Source organism: Tyto alba, unplaced genomic scaffold (genome assembly GCF_018691265.1).
Source record: "Tyto alba isolate M040663 unplaced genomic scaffold, T.alba_DEE_v4.0 Super-Scaffold_6, whole genome shotgun sequence".
NCBI lineage: Eukaryota > Metazoa > Chordata > Aves > Strigiformes > Tytonidae > Tyto > Tyto alba.
In genome coordinates this window covers 26,866,197-26,890,458 of record NW_024881327.1, presented here as the reverse complement: position 1 = coordinate 26,890,458, position 24,262 = coordinate 26,866,197, and the positions used below count along the sequence as shown (strand labels likewise).

The window sequence follows — 24,262 nt, the reverse complement described above, 5'->3', positions numbered from 1 at the left end:
GGACATCAAGGAGTTATTTTACAGAAGATAACTGGGGTTATATACATACATGTATATATGTTTATATATATTTCTATATTTTTATTTATATGTATGTATACAGATGGATGGTGGTTAACGCCAGGACTTCCATACTTTATTACACTCTATGAAAGCAGCATTTTATAAATAATGAAGCTAAAATAAAAAGCTTACATTTCTGCCTATCATTTCACATACACTCCTCACACTTGCTCTCACCATCTCCCTTAAACAGTACAATGTACAACTGTGGTTTTTATACAGTCTGAGAAAGCTTTACAGATAAACTGTCAGGAGAAAACATATGAGAAGTCTTACAATTGTTATACTCGATCTTTAAACAGAAGAAGCCAAACAGGCTGCAAAAAGCCTTATTTGATATTTTTTAATATTTTCTGATTCTGGAAACTCTAAATAAAAAAATAAATAAATAAATAAATAAAAATAAAAAACAGGAGACTCTAGCTTATATAGAATTATTATTTGTGTTACAATAAGTCCTTTAATGTCTTTCTGTGCGTATTCCACTTCTGTTACACCCAAAGGATGACTCTGGTTTTGCACCGAAGTGCCTGCTGAGATCATTCAGGCTTCCCCTGCCGCAGTTCCACAACTAGTGATATAAACAGCAAGAAGGTAATATCGGAGCTCCACATCCCTCACTAACAGGAATCCACACCAGCAGGACTTCACATCAGTAAGGAATATGGACAGATCAGAAACATGCAGAATTACCACACTGGGAGACCCAGTGAGTGACCAGAGGGTAACAGCACTTCCCAGAGCACTGTCCCTTTGGATCAGACGTTTCAGGACACAAACAGCAAAGCTGTTTGGTGAGGGTGCATGGGAAGAGCAGCTACGCTGGAAGTCTGTTGAAGCAGGTGAACCTGCTGATGCAGGAACATCCTAACAATGAGAAACTCTGAAAAAACAGAACACAATCAATGAAAGAAAGATCCACATGAGAGAAAACTACTTGCAAGTGCCTTGAGTTCACACGTCTAGAGAATTTTTTTTAATTAGCAATAACAATAGAAGTCAACTATGAAACAGAGAACATACTGGGAAGTACAATTTTAGAAGAGAGCCTAGATGTTCCGTAGTCTACTATAAACATGCATTATTTGATAGGTCTCTTCACAAACAAGCATGCATTACAAACCTTCAGTTTTGTAACACAGTATTCTTAAAACTATCCCACCCTGCTAGAGCAAACCTACTAAGTCCTACCTGCTATCAGAGAAAGAAGATAGACACGAGAATTCCTTTATATCTAACATGTAAGATGGCAAGACAGGTCCTGGGGTTTTTAGAGGCAGAGAGGAAGAGTGGTGGCCTTTGGCCTTACAGGGATTACTGTGCTGATAAAGAAATAAAAAGGTTCTTGAAGGGGACCCCACGGATATCCTCCCCTGCAAAGTGGCTTTAATGGCTTTAACCTGGACTCATTTGTCAGTGCTGCACAAACTGCAAGGGGAGGAACTGCGCATGGCTTCACAGGCTCCTCTGACACTGGCAGCAGCCAAGAGTTCAGGGTAGCTTTGTTGGCACGGTGGTAACATATTTCCTAAAAACTTAGCCATAACCCTGCTGGCAAAATGGCTGAGGGGTACAACCACACTGGCAGAGAAAGCAGCTGGAGGTGTTCTTGTGCCAGCAAGGTAGAAGCACGCACTGCAAACCTGGCATTGAAGTATGACCTCCCCTTAGGTGGCACTGCTGTGGTGTGGCACAACTGTTGGCACACAGAACCCTTGCTTTCTTCCAGCTTCGCAGCAACATGACCATGTTGGTAGGACAAACCACCACAAAAAAAAAAAAAAAAAAAAAAAGCAAAACTACCCCTCCTGCTGGAACACTGGTACTGGAGGTACTGCCAAAGCAGTTTCAACAGCAAAGACCCAGTAGTATAGAAAGGGTGCAAATTTTGCCTTTTTCAAAAGTGAGTAGCCCACACTGTGCAAAGTGGTCTCTAACTCAGTTTGCAGCTCTTCAAGAAATGTTAATAGTCCTCCAGCTCAAGTGTTTTAACTATGAACCCTTGAGCCCACATTGAACATAGCGTTAATGTGCGTCAAATAAGCATCGTTACTATTTTCTCCAACTTGCCAGTTTAAACCTGACATCACTGTTTCAAGTGGGAGTGAATCTGGTAAGGAAACAGAGCAACTATGACAGCACCCAAGTATTCAGGGGGGAAAAACAAACAAACAAACTAAACAAAAAACAACCAACAAACAAGTACAGGAAGTTTTTCCTTCTTGAATCTCAGAATAGAAGCCTAATTTGTAAGAATTTGTCTTAACAGATGAAAACAATCTGCTCTTCCCCCCAAAAAGTGGAGATCAGAGATGCACAGCCAAATGCAGAACAAAACAGTAGAGTCATAAACTGAACCTGCAGACTAGCCTGCAAATATAAATTAACACACATGCATTAAAGTCATGAGAGGTACCAGGTACTGGACAGCTATGTTGTACTTGTTAGCCAATTAGCAGGACGTTGTCATAATTTCAAAAAAGGACTGTAGGGGTACAGAAGACAAACCCCATTTCTTTCTCTGTATATGCTGCACTTAAGTGGAAAGACTTTTTGCTTTAGAACTATAAAGTGTAGTCACATATATATTTTTTTCTTTAAATACAGAAACTGAACAGACAACAGATAACCTAGGGGAAAACCTATGCGTAATGAGAAAACAGTTTATTTGCCATATTGTGGAGTCATCTCACATTTTGGCAGTTTGGACTAACCACTTGTGAGAACCTAAAATCAAAAGGAATTAACTTTGCATTAAAGTCAGAAAGTTTCAAAATTTTAAGATATATTTAAGATTAGAGCTTATCCTTCATATAATTTGAAAATCATATTTCACAGTTAATTCCCAAGCTACTTAGCATCAATGGTTTCCTTGGTCCACTACAATTATTGTAATTTCACAGCAAAAAGCCTAAGGACCAGTATAAGCAGGGACAAAACAACATACAATTTTGGAATAAAGCATCACTGTATCAGTGTAAACATTGTAGCTATTGTTCCGCATTAAAAATACGTTAAACCTAAACCATTTAATCTTCCTATAATTTCACTGTATTTTTTTAATGTAAACATGAAAACTTTTTTAAAAATGTAAACAAAGCCAACAGGATGCTGAGTTGCATCAACAAGGGCATCACCAGCAGAGATAAAGAAGGCATTATCCCACTTCTACTCAGTGCTTGTCAGGCCACACCTGGAATACTGTCTTCAGTTTTGACCCTCACTATACAAAAAAGATGTGGACAGGCTGGAGAGGGTCAGAGCAGGGCCAAAGATGATCAAAGGACTAGGAAGCCTGCCACGTGAGAAAAGGCTGAGAGAATTGGGTTTGTTCAGCCTTAAGAGGAGGCTTAGGGGAGACCTTATCACCATGTTCCAGTATTTTAAATACCGGATGGTTACAAAGAAGATGGAGACTCCCTTTGTATAAGGAGTTACATGGAAAAGTTGGGGGGTAATGGGTACAAGTTACCCTTGGGGAGATTCCAACCGGACACAAGAATAAAATTTTTCACAATGAAAACAACAAGCCGCTGGAATAATCTCCCCAGGGAAGTGGTGGGTTCCCCAACATTGGGCACTTTTAAGATTCAGCTGGACAGGGTGCTGGGTCATCTTGTCTAGACCGTGCTTTTGCCAAGAAAGGTTGGACCAGAAAATCTTTGAGGTCCCTTCCAACCTAGGATTCTATGATTCTATGAGATAGTTTTGGTTGTCTCCATGTTTTACTCAAAGGAAGTCTAGCTTTTTGTTTCCTGAGAAATTAAAGGAAAGTAACAAACAACTGTCAGCTTTTGGTAAAGTTCCAATTTCCTTTCAGTTACTTAAGCTGTATTTGCTCTGTATGGGGGGGGGGGGGGGGGGGGGGGGGGCGGGGCTGGAGGGTTTTTTGAGCAATTTGTGGGGCTTTTTATTTGGAAGGTTGGGGATTTCTGGAGTGCTTTGTTTTTGGTTTTTTTTTTGGTTTTTTTTTTTTTTAATTTTATTTTAAGAGCTTGGCTTTAATTATTTAGCATTAGTAGAAATGAAATACAAGTAGAAATAAAATACCTGACAAGACATATCCATCAGATGCCAAACATAAAACACAACTGTTATGTTCACTGACTGAATGCGGTATTATCCCATTTAATAAAAAAGCCCCGAAATTTTTGCTGTTTATGCATTAGGTAATAACTGCTCTTATCTTGAAGACGCAAGCAAGAATACAATGCTTTCCTGAACTTGTTAGGAGTTCCTGAGAAGATCAAGGTATTGTCTACCCCACAGCTTCTACAATCCTCAGTCAGGATAAGGATCTGGGCTTCCTGTCAGTAACTTCTTGCTTGTTCCAAGTACTGACGTACCACAGTGGCTTTCAAACCTATGAATTCCTTCTACCAGCAGATTTTCTTCAAATAAGAACTCGCATTTCAAAGCAAATCCTGTAGTAGTACATACTCTGAATCATACTCATTCCCATGCAAGCAGGAGCACTGAGAGAAGACATCATTACACAATCCCATAACAACAGAAGTGGCCAGATTTTTTCCATTATAAAAGGATCAAAGTGAATGATGATAAGCATAATGTTGATATTTCTAGGCAAAGGACATAAAACCCCCAACATTTAAAAAACAAAAGGTCTGTGGAACAGCTACTAATAAGTCAGACCAGCAATGGCAACAATACTATAAAATTGGATCTCTAAGGAATTGAGACAAAAACCTTTACCAAAAGCTTTTTAAGTGCTTAACAGAAATACAAAGAACAGAGATGCCAACCGTTAATGTAGGTTTGCCTATAGGAAAGACAGAACACAGACAGTAAGTGATAACCAGAGACCAAACACACACATACATCTCCAGAATTACTTAACGGAAATGGTTCAACATACATTTCTTAAACATTTTGGATATTTTAATGACAGCTATTTCCACAGCCATTGTCACTGTTTGTTAGAATCTTCTCTAGCACTACATGAAAGTAGACATCTCTAGACGAATTTCCTCATGTTTCAATGGCCAACTTTTAAAATTATGTCCAAAGCATAAAAGTCAAATGGCCAGGGAAAGAATCTGTAATTTATTGTTCAAAATTACCTTAATTCCAATACCCAAAGTGCATACAGCACCATTTTATCTTGCTTCTCTTACCAAGCCTAACCTAATCTTAGATTACTGCTTAAAATTTTATACAAAGAAGGTATGTTTAAGATGTTACTGGCCTGTGGAAGCTATCATTATCCTTTTTCATTGTGACTCTAATCCATAGCTTCTATTGTTTTAAAAAAAGCAGGCTTACTGAGTTCACAGTACACAGGACAAGCTTAGTTTCCAATACCAATGAAAATTCTCTGGACATCTAGAATAAATACAGGTTCTATCTTGGTTTACATAGCACTCATCCATGGTAATCTATTTCAATTCTTCCCTTGCAGAGTTTTTGAAACATGATCACTGAAAGTTTATCTACACTGCAAAGAAGAAAGTAGAAATTCATACTCAACCTGGCAAAAACCAAAATGAGTGGGTAAATTCCCAAATCCATTGAGCACAGACTGACATGCTCAAGTCTCTACTAGTTCAGGTGTTAAAACTCTGAAACACCCTGCAGTGTTTAGTTAAATATATTTGTATCACAAGGTTTACAGTAGGAGCAATGTCTTTTTAAATCTCATATAATACACAGTCCTCCTATACAAAATTTCAGTGCAATCTCTTTTTCATAACAAAACCACAGTGCCAAAGAAGGATGTACACACAGAGACCAATATTCATAGGTTAATATTAAAATTAGTCAAAGAAGAAATAAGAACTGCATTTTCTTAAGTTACATCTTTGTAAGCCTATGAAATTGCAGAGGTAAACAAGACCACCATAAATTAAAAAAAACAAAACAAAAAAAAAAAAAAAAAAAAAAAAAAACCACACACCCACAAAAAACAATAAACAGAAAAAATACATGGCACACTAACTGCAGCTTCAGAAGCTGGGTGAACAGACCTTCCCTGAAAGACAGCAGTCAAGGCAAAGTTACTGCTGCTTCACCCAGGCTGCACTGCTCAGGCATTCTGACCAGAGGGGAACAGAAAAGCTCAAAGAGCACCTTGATGTATTTGTACTTTCCAAATACCACAAATTAAGATGGATCTATAGAACAGACACACACGTCATGAATAACCTGAAAAATACAGATTAAGACAAAATAGCGATAATACACATTTGACTAACACATATCATGAGATTAAAAAGGGTGAGTAACACCAGAACAAGCATATATGAGATTAGTATGTATTGTGAAAGAATTTAAGAAAAAATTCCTTATTTGGATTTGGAAAATAATTGCTGTACTAACACCTACCTGAAGAAGAGATTAAATCTGTCCCTATCAGAAGCAACAAGAGAAAAAAAAAAAAAACAACTGAGTTTGAAGAGCAGAAAGAGGCAACCATTGAAATTTAAGGACACAGCTGAACATGATCACTCAGGAAGGTGAGGATTCTTTTATTTAAAGAAAAATTGACACTCCAGCCATCTGATTAGAATAGAAAGACTAAACATGACCTGCGTCCTTTCCTCACTTTCGACTTTTTAAATAGACTAATAATAAAAGACTTCTAATTTTTTAGTCATAGTGAAAAATAGTATTCTTTCACAAGTTTCAGAGGTTGGAATTGCTTCCTCCTTAAGGAAGATACCACAAAGTGAACTTTACTGCTTTCAATTTCTTAATAACTAATTTCAAAAACATCCATTCTTTGAGTTAATGTCTGTTAAACAGGAAGAAAAAAATTCTCTAAAGACAATGTTAATTACACGTGTTTAACACACACAGGCCAGTTTATGGTACAATCGTTTCAAGCCAGCCTAAAAATGGGAATACATGGAGGTGTCAAGACTGTAATTTCATCCACAGTAGGATTATCTTTCATCATTCACACAGAAGAGCCAATGAAACATGGTTAAAATTAAGCATATTAGCTAAACTATCCATAAAGAGAGAGGGCCCCTTTCCTTGCACAATACTGTCATTCCTTCCTTGACTGTGCTGTATATTTTAGCCTGAATCTTTATAACCTTTAAAGTACGCCTCATATCAAAGGATCGGGGGCTCTTTTTCTTTCTCCTCCTGTATTGTCTGCATCAGAAATGAGCCTTGCTGCACTTCATAAGCCATTTCTGAGCCAGAGATACTTACTGAGGAAGACAGCTGGGGTGAGAACTTCATGATCAGTGGAGCACTGTAGGTGGAAAGTGCCCTGGGCCAAGCGAGGCAGGATGTGTTCGGCCGTGCTGGGCAGAAGCACGAGGCAGGGGAACTCACAGAGTTTCCACAGGAAAGCTTTGCAGCTACGTAGGAGATACCAGCAGTAGCTGCATCACTCATGCTTTACCCAAACCTCTGAAAAACTGCCTGTTACTGTCTCCCCATCTTTGAAGTACTTGTTTTGTACATAGACATACAGTGTTTTCATCAGCTACTAGCTAAGGGATAGGCCTTTTCCAGTTTCCTAAAGACTTCTGGTGTTCATCCCATTATATATATATCATAGATTTAAACTGTAACACAGTCTTTACTGTAACTTCTGCACTTACTCTACACCTTGATAAAGAAGTTGATGTTTCTTTTAAATTAAGTACCTCTCCAAGTGAACTCTTTTCAAGCAAACAGTTGCCAGCTGCACATGGAGAACAGCAGCATCTCCACAACAAATAATAAAATAGCTGTCTGATCAAAGAGTGTTAGAAGTAAGATTTTAAGATACATATGCATACAGATAGCTGTATATGAATTTCAGAGCTGTAAAGTGCAAAGTTAACCAAAATCAAAGTTAGTCAGCAGACATGGGTTTCTGTTGTGTGTAATCCACAACAGATCAAGCCCCTCTGAAGGTCAAATGTATTTTATTTTAGGTGTTAAAGAACACCACTGACAGTACCTTGTATATCACGTTCAATATAAAAGTAGATGACATTAAAACAAGTATACAGTCATAAAGAAATCCTAATAAAACTAAAAGTTATCAGGCACAACAAAGATACACAGCTGTTCTCCATGACAGGAAATAAGAAGTTCTGAAAGAAAAAGCTTTACAAAAGGCTGAAACCAGCAATTTTATTAATTAAAAACCCCCTCCACACACACATACCTAACACATGGATATTGCTACCAAAAAAACAAACCAAGCAAAAAAAAGCCACAAACCAAGCCAACAAAAAAAAAACCCACAGAAACCTAACCTTCTAGACACAAGCAGTGCAAAAAATCCCCAGAATCCTGGGGAAGGGAAATCCTACAGGACAGGTTCCACAGTTTTTTTGCCTCCCCCTAGCCTGACATACAGCTTTCCCACTTCACAGATTAAGCAGCTCCCCTGTGTCCCTATTAGCATTTTCACCTTCTGTTTTCTTGCAGATGTGTATCAGATGTGCCACATTATTTGAACAACACGAGGCACCAAATGTGAGGCATTCTGCAAGTAAGCATGGTCTAGGAAACACACCTCTAGTCAGGCAGCAGAGTGAGAACTAATGTTTAAATGAAGCAGAAAGGGGAAAAAAAAAGCCCACAGAAAGCCCTATTAAAAGTTGGTGAAGCCCACTGAGCTATATAAAATACAAAACACATCTTAATAGAAACTTTGTAATTTAAAAAAAAAAGCCCTAAATGTTTCCATTTATTTCCCCCATATCCATCTTACAATTTATATAGACACATCTAATGAAACTGCTGAGCAGGGCAGTGAGTACCAAGTACTGTTCTAAACTTAAATGGTTATTTAAGAAAAAATAAAAAATAATAAAAAAAAAATACAACCACACTTTTCTCTTCCTGATGGTCCTTTATTTTTCTTAGTTATGCTGGAAATACATCTTCACTAAAGTGCTACACCTGCAAATACACTTGTAACATATGAACAGGTATATTAATTGTGCTGAAATCTGTTTAGTAATTGCTTCTGCAGACAGAAATAGGCTTTTCAGCATAACTGATACTCCAGACAACTTTTCAGAGAGGTCAGAGTCTCCACCATGAGAGCTTTTCAAAACCTGACTGGATCTTAAAGCCCTAAGGAACTGGGTCTGCTAATCAGGGAACTGATTCCAGGGAGTAAATTAGTCACACAGAAGAAGAATGGCAGCTGGCACATTTTTCCAGCTATATATTATTTTTTCTTTTCACACGTATTTTGAAAGGAAAGCACTTGAGATAAGACTCTCTCTGCATTCTCTGACAGGAAAATACGCCCTGACAGATGACTTGTCTTTACCTTTTGCTGAAGTGAAAAACACCCCACATGTTTATTGCCTACACATAACACAACAGGTTTTTAATACTGAAGACAGACAACAGATACAAAAGCTAGGGACCGAATGCTGAGGATATTTTTTTTAAACCTACTATGTAATTGCTTTTTAAACATCCAGCAGTAAATACAGAAAGTACAATTACTGAGAGGTATTCCAAAAACTAGATCAGCACGGAACAACCTTGTTTCCAATAAGGAAAAACTACACAATTCAACCTTAAACACTCAATGTTTGTCACTGAAACATGTTTTCTATGCGAACATACAGAAATGTAGAAACATATGTAATCATTAAAACCTCCTGAAGTGAGGTAAAACTAGAGCATGATAGGCACCCACAAGAGAACAACTTACAGTAATAATTGATACCCATGTCCTCAAACCCTATGCCTACATTTTTCTGTTTCAATTTAAAGATTGATTTGGAGTTCCTACTCTAATACTAAATAATGTATTTCCCTTCCTTGAGCAACAGAAAAATATGGAAGTTCAAGGTAAGCTTCTGCAGCAAAAAATTTATTATCTTTTGAGAAAAAGAACACATACATCAAATTATGGTATAAAATTCTAACAAAAGTCAGTAAAGCAAGACAGCATGTTCTATAACTAGAAATGAAAGTCAGTGACAGTAGCAAACAACAGGGATATGATAGGCTGAAGAAGATCCAACAGCTGAATTTACAATCCATTCAAATTCCATTTTATTGTATACTTCTCTTGTAAAGAATGCCTAAGACAATACAATGAGAGCTATGCTAAAAATATTATAGAATATATATTATAATTATTACAGTTAATAACACAACATATAATACTCTATTACCTTCTATAAAGTAATATTATAGAATAAATAATATAGAATATTTTGAATATGAAAGCCCATGTAGCAAATACTGTAGAAACAATTGCACTTCAGTATTCTCCTCCTGTCACGCCAATATACTCTGTTCTCAAAGGCCAAAAGGAAGTACCGTCTATCAGTTTTACTACTTGACTACAGGGAAGCAGTACATTGCATTATTTTTGAAGGACAGTTTAGATGCTGGATTAGTTAGATCTCTGCATATCCATTTCAGCTCAGAAGTGGTTTATCCACAATAATTTCCCTGTGCTTGACAGAAATATGGATCTATTTACTACTGATAAAATCCTTACATGAAGAGCAGTAGAGATCCATCTATGTAAGAATTGTCACAGCCTTTACTAATTAGCTGCATTACCCGTCTTCATCCACAAGAGGACAGAGCTCAGACACCTGCCCACTCATTGTAAAGGAGGACTATTAGCACCAAGAAGTCTGATTTGTGTTGAGCACCTGAGTTTGTTAAAGAAAACTCGAGAAAATTGCTCAACATAAAGAAATTATACGAGAGAATTACTAAACATACAATTTCAGGATTACTAAATGTACAGGAATCACATTTGGCTTAGGAAGTCCTTGAGCTGCAGACAGGAGACTGCTTGCCCTGTTCTTAACCTCTTCCTCAGACACTCACTTTTGGCCATGATCAGTTACTTACTATACCCTGTTAAATCAATAAGAACATTTGATTTAACACAGTACAGACACACTTCTATTCAGATAACTGATATCTGAAGTAGGAGTTCAAAGTGTGTTAACAGTACAATATATATAACAAAGATCTAAGCAAAAAGAGAAAAAAAAACAACAACAAAAAAAAAAACCCACACAGATGCATGACAATTTATTTATGATAGAATTATGAAAAACGTCTTACCACTTAGAAGCCATTGTTAACCACCAACGAGAGCCATTAGCATATCACGCTTAGGATGGATCCATCAAGACATCTTCCCCCAAGTCCAACGTGTGCTTAGAGATGTGAGAGTAGACAAAGGTGTAAACAGCTATGAGTCGGCTGGTATGTAGCCAAATAGTGGAGAAAAGTCTCCACACAGTACAGACAAATGAAGTACAGAACGCTGAAAAGAAAACGAGAAAAACCAGAGTCAAACCTTACACACTAAATGGAAATGTCAACATTTTCCAAAAGCTTTAGAATTCTGATTTTTCTAATTGACAAGTCATAAATTACAAAAACCTGTTACATATGTCTTCAGAATATCTGTTCTGCTCAGAATTGAATCATTTTAAATGATCTTTTCCCCATGAAAAAGAGAAAAATTAAATTTGACCCCAAAATTTAATTTAGCTTCCCACATTCAGCATATTTTATGTACATCCATTTTTTATATAGACTTTTAGTTACACTTTAATTATTAATGTACCTTGTTAAGCATATATACAGTCACTCTCAAAGGCAAGTCATTCTGAATCAAATTTTTCATAGTAGTCATTTTATTTCTTTCCTGATTTTGTTGATTTTTTTTCTGCTTGGTTAGCATGAGGATATGGTCAGAAAGAGAAATAAGCAATACTTCAGCTGTGTCTCCCTAACAAAGACTTGAGAACTTCTGGAGATTCCTTCACAACAGAAGTCTGTATGCAACTTGTATACTTGTCACAACTTGCCTAAGTGGGAGAGTTTGTTTTTGTTCTTCTATACCACCAAACTACAGCAAAAGCACTTTAGTATTTTTAATTTTACCCTGGAGGCAGATCAAGCACTTTTAACTGCTTTTAACAACTCAAGTCTTTACATGCAGCAGTAATCCACCACTCCTGATCATCTAGTTTGTGTGAAATAAAAAAAAAAAATAATAGTTTTAAAGTGATAGCATGAAAAATTGCAGATACGTAAAAAGACCTGTACACCCAGAGTGACTTTATCAGTGCTCTGATGCAACACGAATGTACTAGTTTCCTCTAGAGATGTGTGAACAATTCAATCATCATCAATTCTTTTATGTACAGTTTGTTCTACTTCTTAATTAGTGTTTCCAAAAATACAAAAGAGACCCACATAGTAATTGCAATCTAAAGGCAAAAAGCCACATTCTGAAGATTTTAAGATGTAATAAGAAGTTTAAAAGTGGGACTTAGAGACAAGCAGGAGAATTAGATAAGCTTTTGTAAATAGGAAGGAAGCTGATGCTTATATATAAATTGGGAACATACTATGTAATTCCTGGAAAAAGCAAGTCAAGTTTTTTAAAGACTTGACCAGTTAAAAGACTTCTAAAGACAGATATAATTCTAACTCTGAAATTTACCTGCTAAAATGCAACTCTAAAAAACGTGAACTGCTTTCTGTAGTTTATGCATTTGACAGTGCAGTGCATCAAATCAGCACTTTTTCCTCTTTAGACAATTAGGACAAGCAGACACTGTTTTCCACACAGCAGAAACCTATGGCTTTTCATCCTGCCTACATTAATAAACTGCACTGATCACTTCCTCCTCTTTTTTCCACTTTTTTAGATAAGGGAAGTAGCTGTTAAAGTCATGCAAAACCCTATATCCACTACAGTTTGGAAGCATGTCAGCTGTGCTTTAACTCCTCCCCAATTACACTAACTGTGAACAGCACTTCAAGGAAACCAAAACCATGCCATAATACTCTCCATAAAATTGAAAGAATACCCAGACAGAAATCCACCTTGGCATATACTGACATTTTAGTTCAATTTCTCAAGCAAAGAATACATTCACAGATACATAATCCATTCTGTTTAGAAGCTTCTCTTCTCACTGTGTCCCGAGCCAACACATACAATCTTCATTTTTCACCACACCAGAATCAAACTCCCTTCCCCTGCCCCAACACACTACCCAATAGCCCAGCTGCTTAACGGAGGAAATAGTTAAGCTGAAAACTAACTTGGCTGTCCAAGCTTCAGGACGAGATACTAACATTTCAGTTTAGCTGGCAGAGTGTTTGAGAAGAGCCAAAAGGATGGGAGGCACAGGAAAAGTCAGTATGAGCGGTACATACTGAACGATAATAAAAACTTATAAACTTAAAATGGCAGCTGCTGCCCATAGCTCCAAATACAGAGTTGTATTCAAAAACAACCTAAAGCATCCTACAGAATCAACCTGATAGATTAAGTTTGCCTAAAGGAAAAAGAAAAAAGGTATCGGTAAAGGTAGCAGTAAGGTCAAAAGTCTCCAACAGATGTGAGCAAAGCTTACAGTAACTACAGCATATTGCTGTGGGAAGTTCACTGGCCTTCATCTCCTACCCGCAGTTTACAACTTGAAGTTAAAATGTAACTCTGCTTCATCAGATCTGAAGTCAAAGGTATCACCCAGGTGGAGTTCATTAGGGTTCACCCCTATAAAACGGTTATGAAAAGCTAAGAAGCAGAACATGACAAAACTACATAATAAAGTTCAAAGTACAAGTCACTAGCTATCATAAGGTTTAAAAAAAAAAAAAAAAAAAAAAAAAATTCAAAGGACGCTGCTTCTACCCCTAAATTTTGATACTAAACTCCTCTAACATCCTGAATTGGAAAACACAGCTAAAAATCCAGTCAACCTCAAACCAAATAACAGCACATATAACTTTCATCAGGTGCACTTTTTTTAGGGGGTGTTTAAAAGAGAATTTTTATCTCCATTATTTTCAGGTTGATGTATTACATTCACAGAGAGGCTGCTATAGCGTTGGCTACTATGCAAAAACTGAACTCAGCTTTACCTTGCGCAGCAATTAGATGCTCCAATACGGCACCCTGTTTGCCACTGCTGAGTGTGCAGGAGAGGTGGTACAGAAGACCACTTCCAAAAAATTCAGGGTAGGGGATTAAAACTAATGTTGCAGAAATCAAGGTGTCAGCCCCTGCCTTTAAGATGATATGTACAACACATTAAATTAGGGCCTTTTTATAATTACTCACCCAAAAGACTTAATGGGATGATGCTTCAGATGAAAGAAAGAAATACTAATAGTTTTAACCAATGGCTAGAAGTAGTGTTTTCCATGCTATAAACCTTCTGCAGGCTTCAATACACTATGTGTTTGCTTTTACAAAGGCAGAATAAAAGAAAAGATTAAATATATTTGTTTCTAAGACATTTTAAAAATTACAACAAGTTGCTAACAAAGCAGTTCAGAGGTAACCAGAATGGCACCTTGGTCACTCAAACATGTGGCTGACCTGTACCTTCAGCATTTCATAGAGTAAGTAATTAAATAACTTGCTGTCACAAGCATTTCGAATTTAACACACAATCCCTTGTGATCTCTAGTCCTCTGTCACCGTCCCCCCCGTCGCCTCCTCAAAGTGATGGCAGATGCAGCAAGAGCCCGTACAATGGAAAAATGGATGAGGGCACGGGGCAAGGTACAGCCAGGCTCCAGTCCAAGGCTCACGACTTACACCAGCCCCTCATGGCAAGGGGTAAAAGGAAAAAATAAAACATTATAACTATAATCCAGATTTATTATACAACTTACTGACCATATATAAGACTTCCTTGTTACAAACCAATTAAGCAGTTTTTCCATGACAGCACTGGATAAAGCTACCAGCAGGCTGAAAGCTTTTCAGGGGTTGTCCAATTCCTCTGTTCTCCCAACCTTCTTTTCAGCAATAGCCTGCACAGCTAGACTGTATCTTACTTTCCTCTCAAGTAAGTGATATTAGTGACTGTACCAGAAATGACAAAAAAAAAAAAAGAGTTTGAGAGCACCTGAATATTACAGAAGTTGCTCATAGACTAACTACCCCATGAGACTGGATTTTATAAGAATAAAAAGTGGGAATAAAGCTTCCCAGGTTGTTGATATCCAAACTTGCCCCCCTTTCTTTACTGAAGCTTGTCACACTTTGTCTTAACAGTTTTTAAGTAACAATTTGGTTCTTTCGCTTCTTGTAAAAGTTTTAGGTACATTAACAACTTAATAAATATATAACAATATGCAACACCACAAAGTAAAAACAGTTACATGATTAATTGAGTGTTGTCAAATGCTGTCAAGAACATGGTGGTCATGCAGTGCTTTCCCAATTTCACCAACCATCTCCTTACGGAAACAGCCTTTTTTCCACTCCACATGGCTGCCAATCAATTAACTATGGGGAAGCATGGAAGTCATAAACAGGAGAGAAGCAGGGGTCCCCAGTGCAAAAAGCAAGCCTTTGGGGGGCTGCGGTGGCGAGAACTTAAACACAGATATTGCAACTGGAAGATGCATAGATCATAGGCAAGAAACTGAGGTAGGTTCAGCTTCTACACAACTGATGTGGAAACGAGATAATGCTCATGAATCAAATCAAGATCATCTAAGGGGAATCATGGAAAAAGAAGAAAAGGATGTGTAACTCAGCCATACAAAAACTTTGGAATATAGCTGAACATCTGCACCTGAGAACTACATTTGTTATATTGGTTCAACACTTCCTGTTTATAAGAATTATAAGTAACTCTCCATTCACAAACTTACAGGCTTCAAATGAAAAGACTCCCATACAATCCCCACTTGTAGTTGTGAAGGATTTGCAAGATAAATTTCATAGGAGGGTTTGGTGCCAAGTGTGTAATAACTTGACCATGATAACTCAAACTTAAAAATGTATAGTTGCATACTCATTTCTGTAGTTAGCACAAAAAGCAACTAAGAAAAGTACGTAAACCACAAACTATTGGGCCAGTGCCTGTTCTTTAACTTTTGACTACAACTTTTTATCTTTTGTAATCTCATTTTAGAATATTAGAAATTTGTCAGAACGCAAACTGTGTTTTTACCAGAGCACAGTGGGTATTTTCTATCCAAGCACAAGACCTTTTAAATTTTTCAGATTAGCCTCTTAATAAAAATTGCCTTTACTAGTGCCACTGCCCAAGGAACTGACTGCCTTCAGAAACCAGAGTGATGCAAGACTTGCTCAGTTAGATGTTCCCTTGGTGCTAGCACCCACTGTCTCCCACCCTTACCCCTGCTATTTTCTGATTGTTGATTTAGGAGATTGTTTGCTCAGCTGTAGTACAGAAGCAATGATTTTGTTCTGGGCCCCAAAAAAGTGACCACAGTTATTTTCTATTATACCAACTATAAATCAGGACTAAGTAAATCAGAGAAAGTATTTCTGTGCCACTTCTCAAGAAACTGCAAAATAAGAGTGTCCAATCTGCAAGTGATCTGCAGAGGACCAAGAAATCATAGCTCTCCTCTGTTAGCGTCAGAGGTTGTAAACAATCCATATATTAGGACTACCTCAAATGGACGTTACTTCCACCAGGAAAACAGCTAAAACTATGTCTGCATCACCACAAATGTTTACATATTATACACATGTATTTCAAAGCGAAGTAATGAATAAGACTCCAGCTTGGCTAACCCTATGTCACATAGACATTAATCACTTGTTCCTTCTTATTTCACATGCAGTGGGGAAGGGAAATAGCAGACCATAACCAACAGCAACCACTATCTTCCTCAGATGCACTCCTGCCTGTGACAATAAGAGAAAATAGTGCATCTAGAGCATTTGCAGTGGCTCCTCCTAAAGCTCTTGCAGCCGTTGATCTAAACACCACCCTTCACCATATCTACATTAATAAAGTTTCAGCAACAGGAAAAACGAGAACTTCCATGAGCGTGCAGTGTAAGCAAGAAGCCTCAAATTCTGACCTCTGCACCACCACTATAGCAACAACAGGGAAAACGCAAAAAATGCCAAATGGCTCTAGAAAAATCAACTCTTTTTTTCAAAGTTGCAAACACAGACTAAACTAAAGATCAGCCTGTAAGCATGAAACTAAATTAAATCAGAAAAACAGGAGCTTGTATCAAACCTTCAAACTGCTTCTGGCAACTTCCTACTTTTGAAGGTATCTCAAACCAAAACAAACAATCATTTTCAATTCAATAAACTTGTGAAGATCAACATCTAGCAAGGTTCAAGCACTTGGAACTACTGAATAAAAACCCAACAGCTTATGTACTACTTTTCCTCCCCTAACAGATTGTTAAAGCTAAAAATAAATTCCCTTTCTTAAAAAGTGCCAAAAACTATTAAACCACTGACCAGTTTCATTACTGTGCCTGTACAAAGAAAAAGAAAAATACTTGGCAATAAAATTTTTCTTTAGCTATTATATGCCATTAGGAGGAACCAACATGAACATTATGCACACTCAGTACCAAAGCCTATACAGATTTACATTGTTAAACAAAAAAATCAAGAAAAAAACCCCACAAACATGACCCCACATCTTTCCCTTAAATAAAGTAAGAAGCTGCTTTGCCTGCTCCCTCCCCTCAAAACAACTTCAGAGGTTAAACTCAGGTCCAATGTATAGTAGTATATGCTAGTCGTTCTTCAAATATGCTGACCAGGCAGTGCTGAAATATAACAGTTAGCAGATTTCATATCGACTCAAGCATTTGCAGAAAAACATGCTTAAACTAATACATCTCAATCTAGTGCAATATTCTCCAGCCTCTGAAAAACTGATACAAATACTATAGAAAAGGCAGTAGTGATAATTGCTTCTGAAATACAACGATCAGAATGAGGACTTTGTTATACTTGCAGATCACCTCTAGCCATTCTTTTTTCTTAAACAGCATTCAACCTGAAGAGTTCACAGAGTCTGTATTTACAGAGGCTGAGACACGAACATGCTGTTTCGCTTTAACAGAAGCCTGGATAAGGCCAGTCTGCATTCTCCAGTATGACAATAAGATAAACAGAGAAGTATTTGAAATATTCCTCTTGTTTCTAGGCACAAAACATAAAAGCCCTGCTGATATTCTCTTTCTCTCTCCTATGCATCCTACTCTTCTCATAACAAATGCATATTAGTTTTCAAATAGCCATCCGGTAAATTCAAAATATCTTTTAAGGACTTGTATCACTCACATATGCTAATTCTTAAACTTGGAACACCTGCATCACTCTAACTAGAGTTACGTAAAGATTTTATGCCTTTCAACTATGGTATATGCAAGAGTTTTATATACTAGATATGGTTTTAAGGGAGCATACAATAAGAACTACTATAAAATTACAGGGGCTAGCAAGTACTTGAAAACAGAACTATTTATACTTAATTTAAAAATGCAAGTCAAGAAAACAATAACTTGCACTATCAGTGTAACATGGAAGACACTATGCACCTTCTTTAGATATCTTCCTAGGAGATACAAGGTTGGGCTTCAAATTGGATCAACTCAGTTGCACACAACTTACCCCCATTACCACAAAAATTTATAATCTATGCATACCTGTTGGTTTGCTTACAGTTTTTGAATAAGACAGTTATATCAAAGGTTGATCATGACATACAGTAAGATAAATGTTCTTAAATGTTTCTAAATCAGTTCCACTTTTTCCCTAGCACAGTAAAGGTCCAAAAGTATACAGAAGTGTTAGGTAAATAAGTGTATATAATGGTAGGCAAAGACTCTCAGATTCCTCCCCCAAGAGCTTGTTCTATTAATTTTGTGCTTGTACCTACCTACTTGTATCTACCTAGCTCTCTGGTACCATGCTTGCTATCCACCACTTCTCACCTGTATCAGCTATTCTATAGTTATTCACCTGCAGGTAGGTACACATCTCTCTCTCTCTCTCTCTCTATATATATATATATATATATACACACACACACACACATAAACATATGCATCAACTCCATTGGAAGAAACATCTCTGACCCCCAGTTTTATATGCAACATCTATCACCAAATAGGTTCAAATGGGGGGGCAGAGGTGAGGTGGAAACCGAAGGAAGAGAGGAAATGGGGCAGGAGCTCCACGATCCATGTCTGCAAGAAATGGAGAAACAGGTTTGCCATCTCTGAGTGACAGTGTGAGGGAGACCTACCCTCACTGCTGCTGCTCCCAGGATCAAGAGCACACTCATTCTCAACTCCTTTCTCTTTATGAGCTGAGGTGGGGTATGCAGGAGCTCCCCGAGTCACTGCAACAGCACAAGCCATGATGGGACCAGTTACTACTCATCACCCTACCCCAGGGAATAAACAGGCCAGTCAGCAATCACAGTGCACAAGACAGTAATTCTTCAGCTTTCTGGATGACAACTTTTTTGGATGATGTCTACAGAGGTAGAAACCCTACCAATTCTGCTTACAGCAATCTTTTTTTAACATGATCAGCATTAATGGCAGATTAGATTAGTTCTATTTAAGATAATTAAAGTTCTGTCAATGTCAAAATGTTCAGCTGCCACAGACACAGCCCTAACAGTTCTTTCTGATTTAGCACAGGAACAGAAGTGGTGTTGATAAGGACTATTCTCATGCAAGATAGATAAAAACGCCTAGAAACACTTCAACCTATCTTTCATGCTAGCTTCTCTACAAATAATCAGTCTTTGTCCAAGTCTGCTATTAACTCCAAGACCCCTTTAGGGCATGGCATTTACAAAAGATGCTGCTGCTTCATTTTGCAAAACTGGGCAGCATCGTTGGAGAAATAAAGTCAATCTTTGCAATATCAATTTCAAATGAATTCCCAAGACCCAGTTTTATCATAACATTCTCAAGCCTTATGGTATAGATATTCCTTTTTTTGTTGTTATTTTTTTTTTTGTTAATGAATTATGCTGCTTTTTTTCTCTTTTAACAGTCTCCTACATTGAATTACTAAAGCCTTATCTTTTGGACCAAGTACAACAAACTATCTGTATTTGTAGTTTTCACCACCCTCCCCAGGTCTTATTTTATAAACATACTCAACATGATATTCATTCACTCCAAACAAATAAACTTAACTGCAGAGGGCTGGCAAAACCCACACAATTGTTGTCTTTGAGACTACAAAAAACAAGCAGTGAAAAATCAACAGCAGCAAAGTCTTCTGTGAAAGGCTAAGCAAGCAGGGTTGAATATTGCAAAGCAGGTCTTACCCATACTCTCACAAGGAGTACTTTTCAGCACGTTATTGCCTCTAAAAATGGCACCCAGTTTTTCTTTCCACCCTTCTTCCCTTGCCCATTCACTCATTACTACGGGTACCTGAGCTCCCTGAACACTTTCTGCATGAGTATCATTAACATGACCCCCATCACAACTTGAACTATGGTAGGTCCAAGGACTGTGGGCAACAGTGATACTTTTCAATGCTGTATTTAACCTACAGCTCCTCTTCCCATTTAACATAACATACCTGAGTAGCAATATTTTTTTTTTTTTGTTATAAGTTTCAGCTTATGAAGACAAAGCAGAGAAACCTCAGGAGGACCGAGGAAAGAAAACAGGATCCTAAGATTTAATGGGAAGGCATTTCTACAAGAGCATTAAAAGACCTCTATAAAGTTCCACTGGAACCTTCTCTGGCATACTTCATACAAGACTGGTCAGTGCATGCTAAAAAGACTAATTCATATATGAAAGAAGGCAACACTGGGATTTTAGGATGATCAGGTGAACAGGAAACACCTCACTCAAACAAAAGAGAGTCTGGTTTATCTGGTTTAGCAAAATTATACCATTACTCCCTAGAAATACACTGAAGATAAGGGAAATAAACATTACCACAAATTGCTATTTAGGCTGAAAAACATTGGCAACTGCCACTAACCTGAGCTGCTTTAACATACAACCTAAAAATTACAAATACTCCCAAGTATCAGTTATTTAATTCTGAAGCAGTCTTCCAATAGTTAGAGGACAAAACAGAGACAGCTTGTTTTAGTATTATCATCATCTCATGTAACTCTGATTAAAAAATCAAAGAACAAAAGAGGAGAGAAAAAGGTCCAAGCCAGGAGTCTTCTCTCATTTTCTGGAAAACAGGAAGAAGAAAACAAGTCACCACAATAACCTCCAGGGTGACGAGCAGTACCATTATAGCTTGCATGTCAATAATCCCAAATCTCCTGCTACAGACTGCTGCAAATCCAGATATTTCAGACTAACCTAGCTCCCATTCTGAAAAACTACAGTTCGCTAACACTTGTACAGACCACCTGCCAAAGCACCATTTGGAATGGCAGAAGAAAGGTACTCCTGTGTGGAGATCTGTGCAAACTCCACACAGATCAGCTTTGTCTGTCATCAGTAACTGCAAAAAATAACACACGTTGCTCACACTGACAAGGGCAAGAATACCCATGTAAAGAAGAAACCGTTAAAACCCCAAAGTTTACAGTAACAACTTCTGGGCACTGGGCCACTGTATCAGACCAAATATTTAGACATTTCAGAGAACTTCAAACTCAACTTCAGAAGTTGTTTTGTTTGTTTTGTTGTTTTGGTTTTTTTTTTTTTTTGGTAAATATTTGTTCCTCTTCTATTTTTGCATGCAAACATAAATCACTAGGGAAAACTAGCGATAAACACAAAAAAAAACCTCAAACCTGAAGCCACATCAAAAGCAGACACTGCTGTTCAACAAGCTTGAGGGGATTTATTCCTTTCTGGTATCTCCTAGTGATAGTATTGGACACTTGCTATCTGAGACTGTATTCTGTCGTTCTTCCTGGGAGGTGTTCATGTCAGAGGGAATTAGGGATTATAATAGATTTGGGGGAGGGGAGGGAAGGAAGGACAAAACAAGTCTTATAAGAGACAGAGCTATATGGCAGTACACAGACACTTAGAGAAGTAACTGTCAAACACTGAGAATAAACGTGCTAAATACTAGAAAGAAGAACTGTTATTTTAATCAATTACAAAAGGCAGAAGCAACCCTAGCTGAGTCAGTCTGGCTAACATCTATAACTGGAGTTCACTGGGATTTGGAGTGAGATTGGACAAGAATAACACTGAATCCTAAAACCTTCTAACATTTCAACACCACTTCTCTGGCCTGTAGTCATTCCTGGGAGGATTATTACAGATACAGAAGTCATAAAGGTTTAAAGTAGTTTGGGTGTGAGTGTGCAGAAGTGGTACAAAGCAGTAAACCACAGCTAGGCTGTGCACTAGGCCAGCTGCCCTCCTGCTGATGGATAAGCTACATCGTGTTTCCTACTAGGAAGGCAACCCTACTACAGTTATGGGGTCACAAACCTTCAACTATTATCCTCATTTTTCTCACAGTAACTCACATAACTCACGCGCATATATGCACCTTCCTCTTGCATTATCTGCACATGAAACCTATGGTTTCTGTTAAGCTAAGACTTAAATATAGACAAAAATTGCTAAAAGCTCACAGCTCTCTAAGCCAGAGGGAGCATATTACATGCCCACGTTCTGTATTATGTGAGTGCACTGAAGTGTAAAGTTTGCCTACATGCCTCTTAAGGAACTCGGACAAAAAAAAAAAATAATTGTCATTTAGTCCTTTGTGCAATAATGAAGTAGCCATCACTAGGCAAGATGACCAAGATAAAGCTCCTTGAAATACAACACTGGATAAAAAATAGGCAACTCCTGATGCAGAACACTGTGTTTTCCAAGTTGTTTTCCTTGATGCATAGCCACTGGGGGGGGGGGGGGGGGGGGGGCGTGGGGTGGCAATTATAATCTTCTTAAATTCTTTAGAAAAAGTAAATACAGTGTGTTCTCAACTGTATTAGCAAAAACTTTCAGCATACCAATTAATTTTATCCCCCAAAATTAAAAAGACAAACGCTCACAGTGAAAAAAACATGAGGACCACTCTTGAGCTGTTGAGGCCTAGCAGGATGACACTGGAAAGTAACACAACAAATGGAACAGTTCTACTTTTTGCCTTACATCCCTACAACCCTCCAACTTCTCTCCTCCTCATGTATGCTATTACATGAGAACCAGCCTTCACCGTGCTTTGGTTCTCCTAGGCTAGCGAGACACAACCAGCTTGAATATTTCAATTTTACCTTAACTAACCCCACAGAAGAATTAAACAATTTTTCTTTTGAAATGAAATTCAGCAACAATATTCTACAACATCCCAAAGCAACATACCACTGCTGTGCTCCAAGGAAACCACTTCCAGAGAGAAATCAGCACAGGCTTAAACCAAATCCATCTTGGAATATAAATAAGGAGCCATTCACAGCAGCAATTCGCCCAGCGAAGTCAGTTGTCTACTGACAACTGCCATCAAGCACCACTAACTAAGGGCCTCTACAAACCACAGATAAAGGAAGCTTTTGACAGACAGAATGTCGCACTCATCTTCAAATACTTGACTTACTAAACCTGCAACACATTTTTTACTGAGGTGTTTGTTTCCTTCCTGAGATAGTGTCACATGATAAGAATTGATGCGTGGTTTCCCAGCACTTGCTCAACAATCTTCCACAGAGATTTTGAAGTATTCAGGGTATACCCTCAGCATGACAGTAACAACACAGAAGCAAAGCATCTGAAACAGTCTACTGAGGAAACACTTCTTAAGTAACTACAGTTAATTTCACTCTTCATTCAACCCACAATCAGTAAATCCCCTTCTTTATCACAGTACTCTCTATGCTCCAAATTACTTGTTGCTGCCCACATGAGCAGCTCTTCGCTTACTACCACAGTAACTTACAAACACTTTGCTCTTCCTGGTCTGCACTTACATGAAGGTGGCTTACCATTTAAGTCTCTCACTACATGAAATCTGAGCTTGGGACATGTGCAGTACACATAAAAGTAAAGAAGAACTTACTTTCTGCTTTAACATATCACTTTCCTAAGGCACATTTGTCATTCTGAAGGAAGTCCAGGTTATAACTCTTGTTACCTCATCTCCAGAATGCTTTACTATTCTGTAAAACTGTAATAACAAACTGCTCTTACCACTGGGTAGAAGTGACCACCAAAATATTTTGGTTAGTTTTTTGGGGGTATTTTTGTTTGGTTTTGTTTTTTGGGGTTTTTTTGTGTGTGTGTGTGCTTTTCATCTGATTCCCTGGGACATTTTACCTGGAGCTATCCTGATTGCCTGACCACTGATTTCTGGTTAAGACACAAACTGATTCGTTCACTGAGCAGCTGAGTGTCGTTACAGTCAACAACTGTTATCACAACCAAAACCACTGGAAGCGTGTATGTATGTGTGTATATATATATATGAAAGGGGAGGAGGGAAACCTAATTAAGCCCTGACAATACTCACAGCCGCATGGGTAACGTCTACGTGAGA

General features: G+C 37.8%; 1 protein-coding gene across 3 annotated transcripts in view; it reads right to left on the bottom strand.

Moving 5' to 3' along the window:
* Positions 1-24,262, bottom strand: part of FRYL (FRY like transcription coactivator) — a 175,317-nt gene that overhangs the window by 149,839 nt on the left and 1,216 nt on the right. For 2 of the 3 annotated variants that reach the window (XM_042808023.1, XM_042808022.1), the window contains exon 2: positions 11,095-11,299. The gene's annotated coding sequence lies outside the window, so the exon portion shown is untranslated. Of the gene's footprint in view, positions 1-11,094; positions 11,300-12,671; positions 12,678-24,262 lie in introns of all 3 variants that reach the window. The other variant, XM_042808021.1, reaches the window with a different exon arrangement.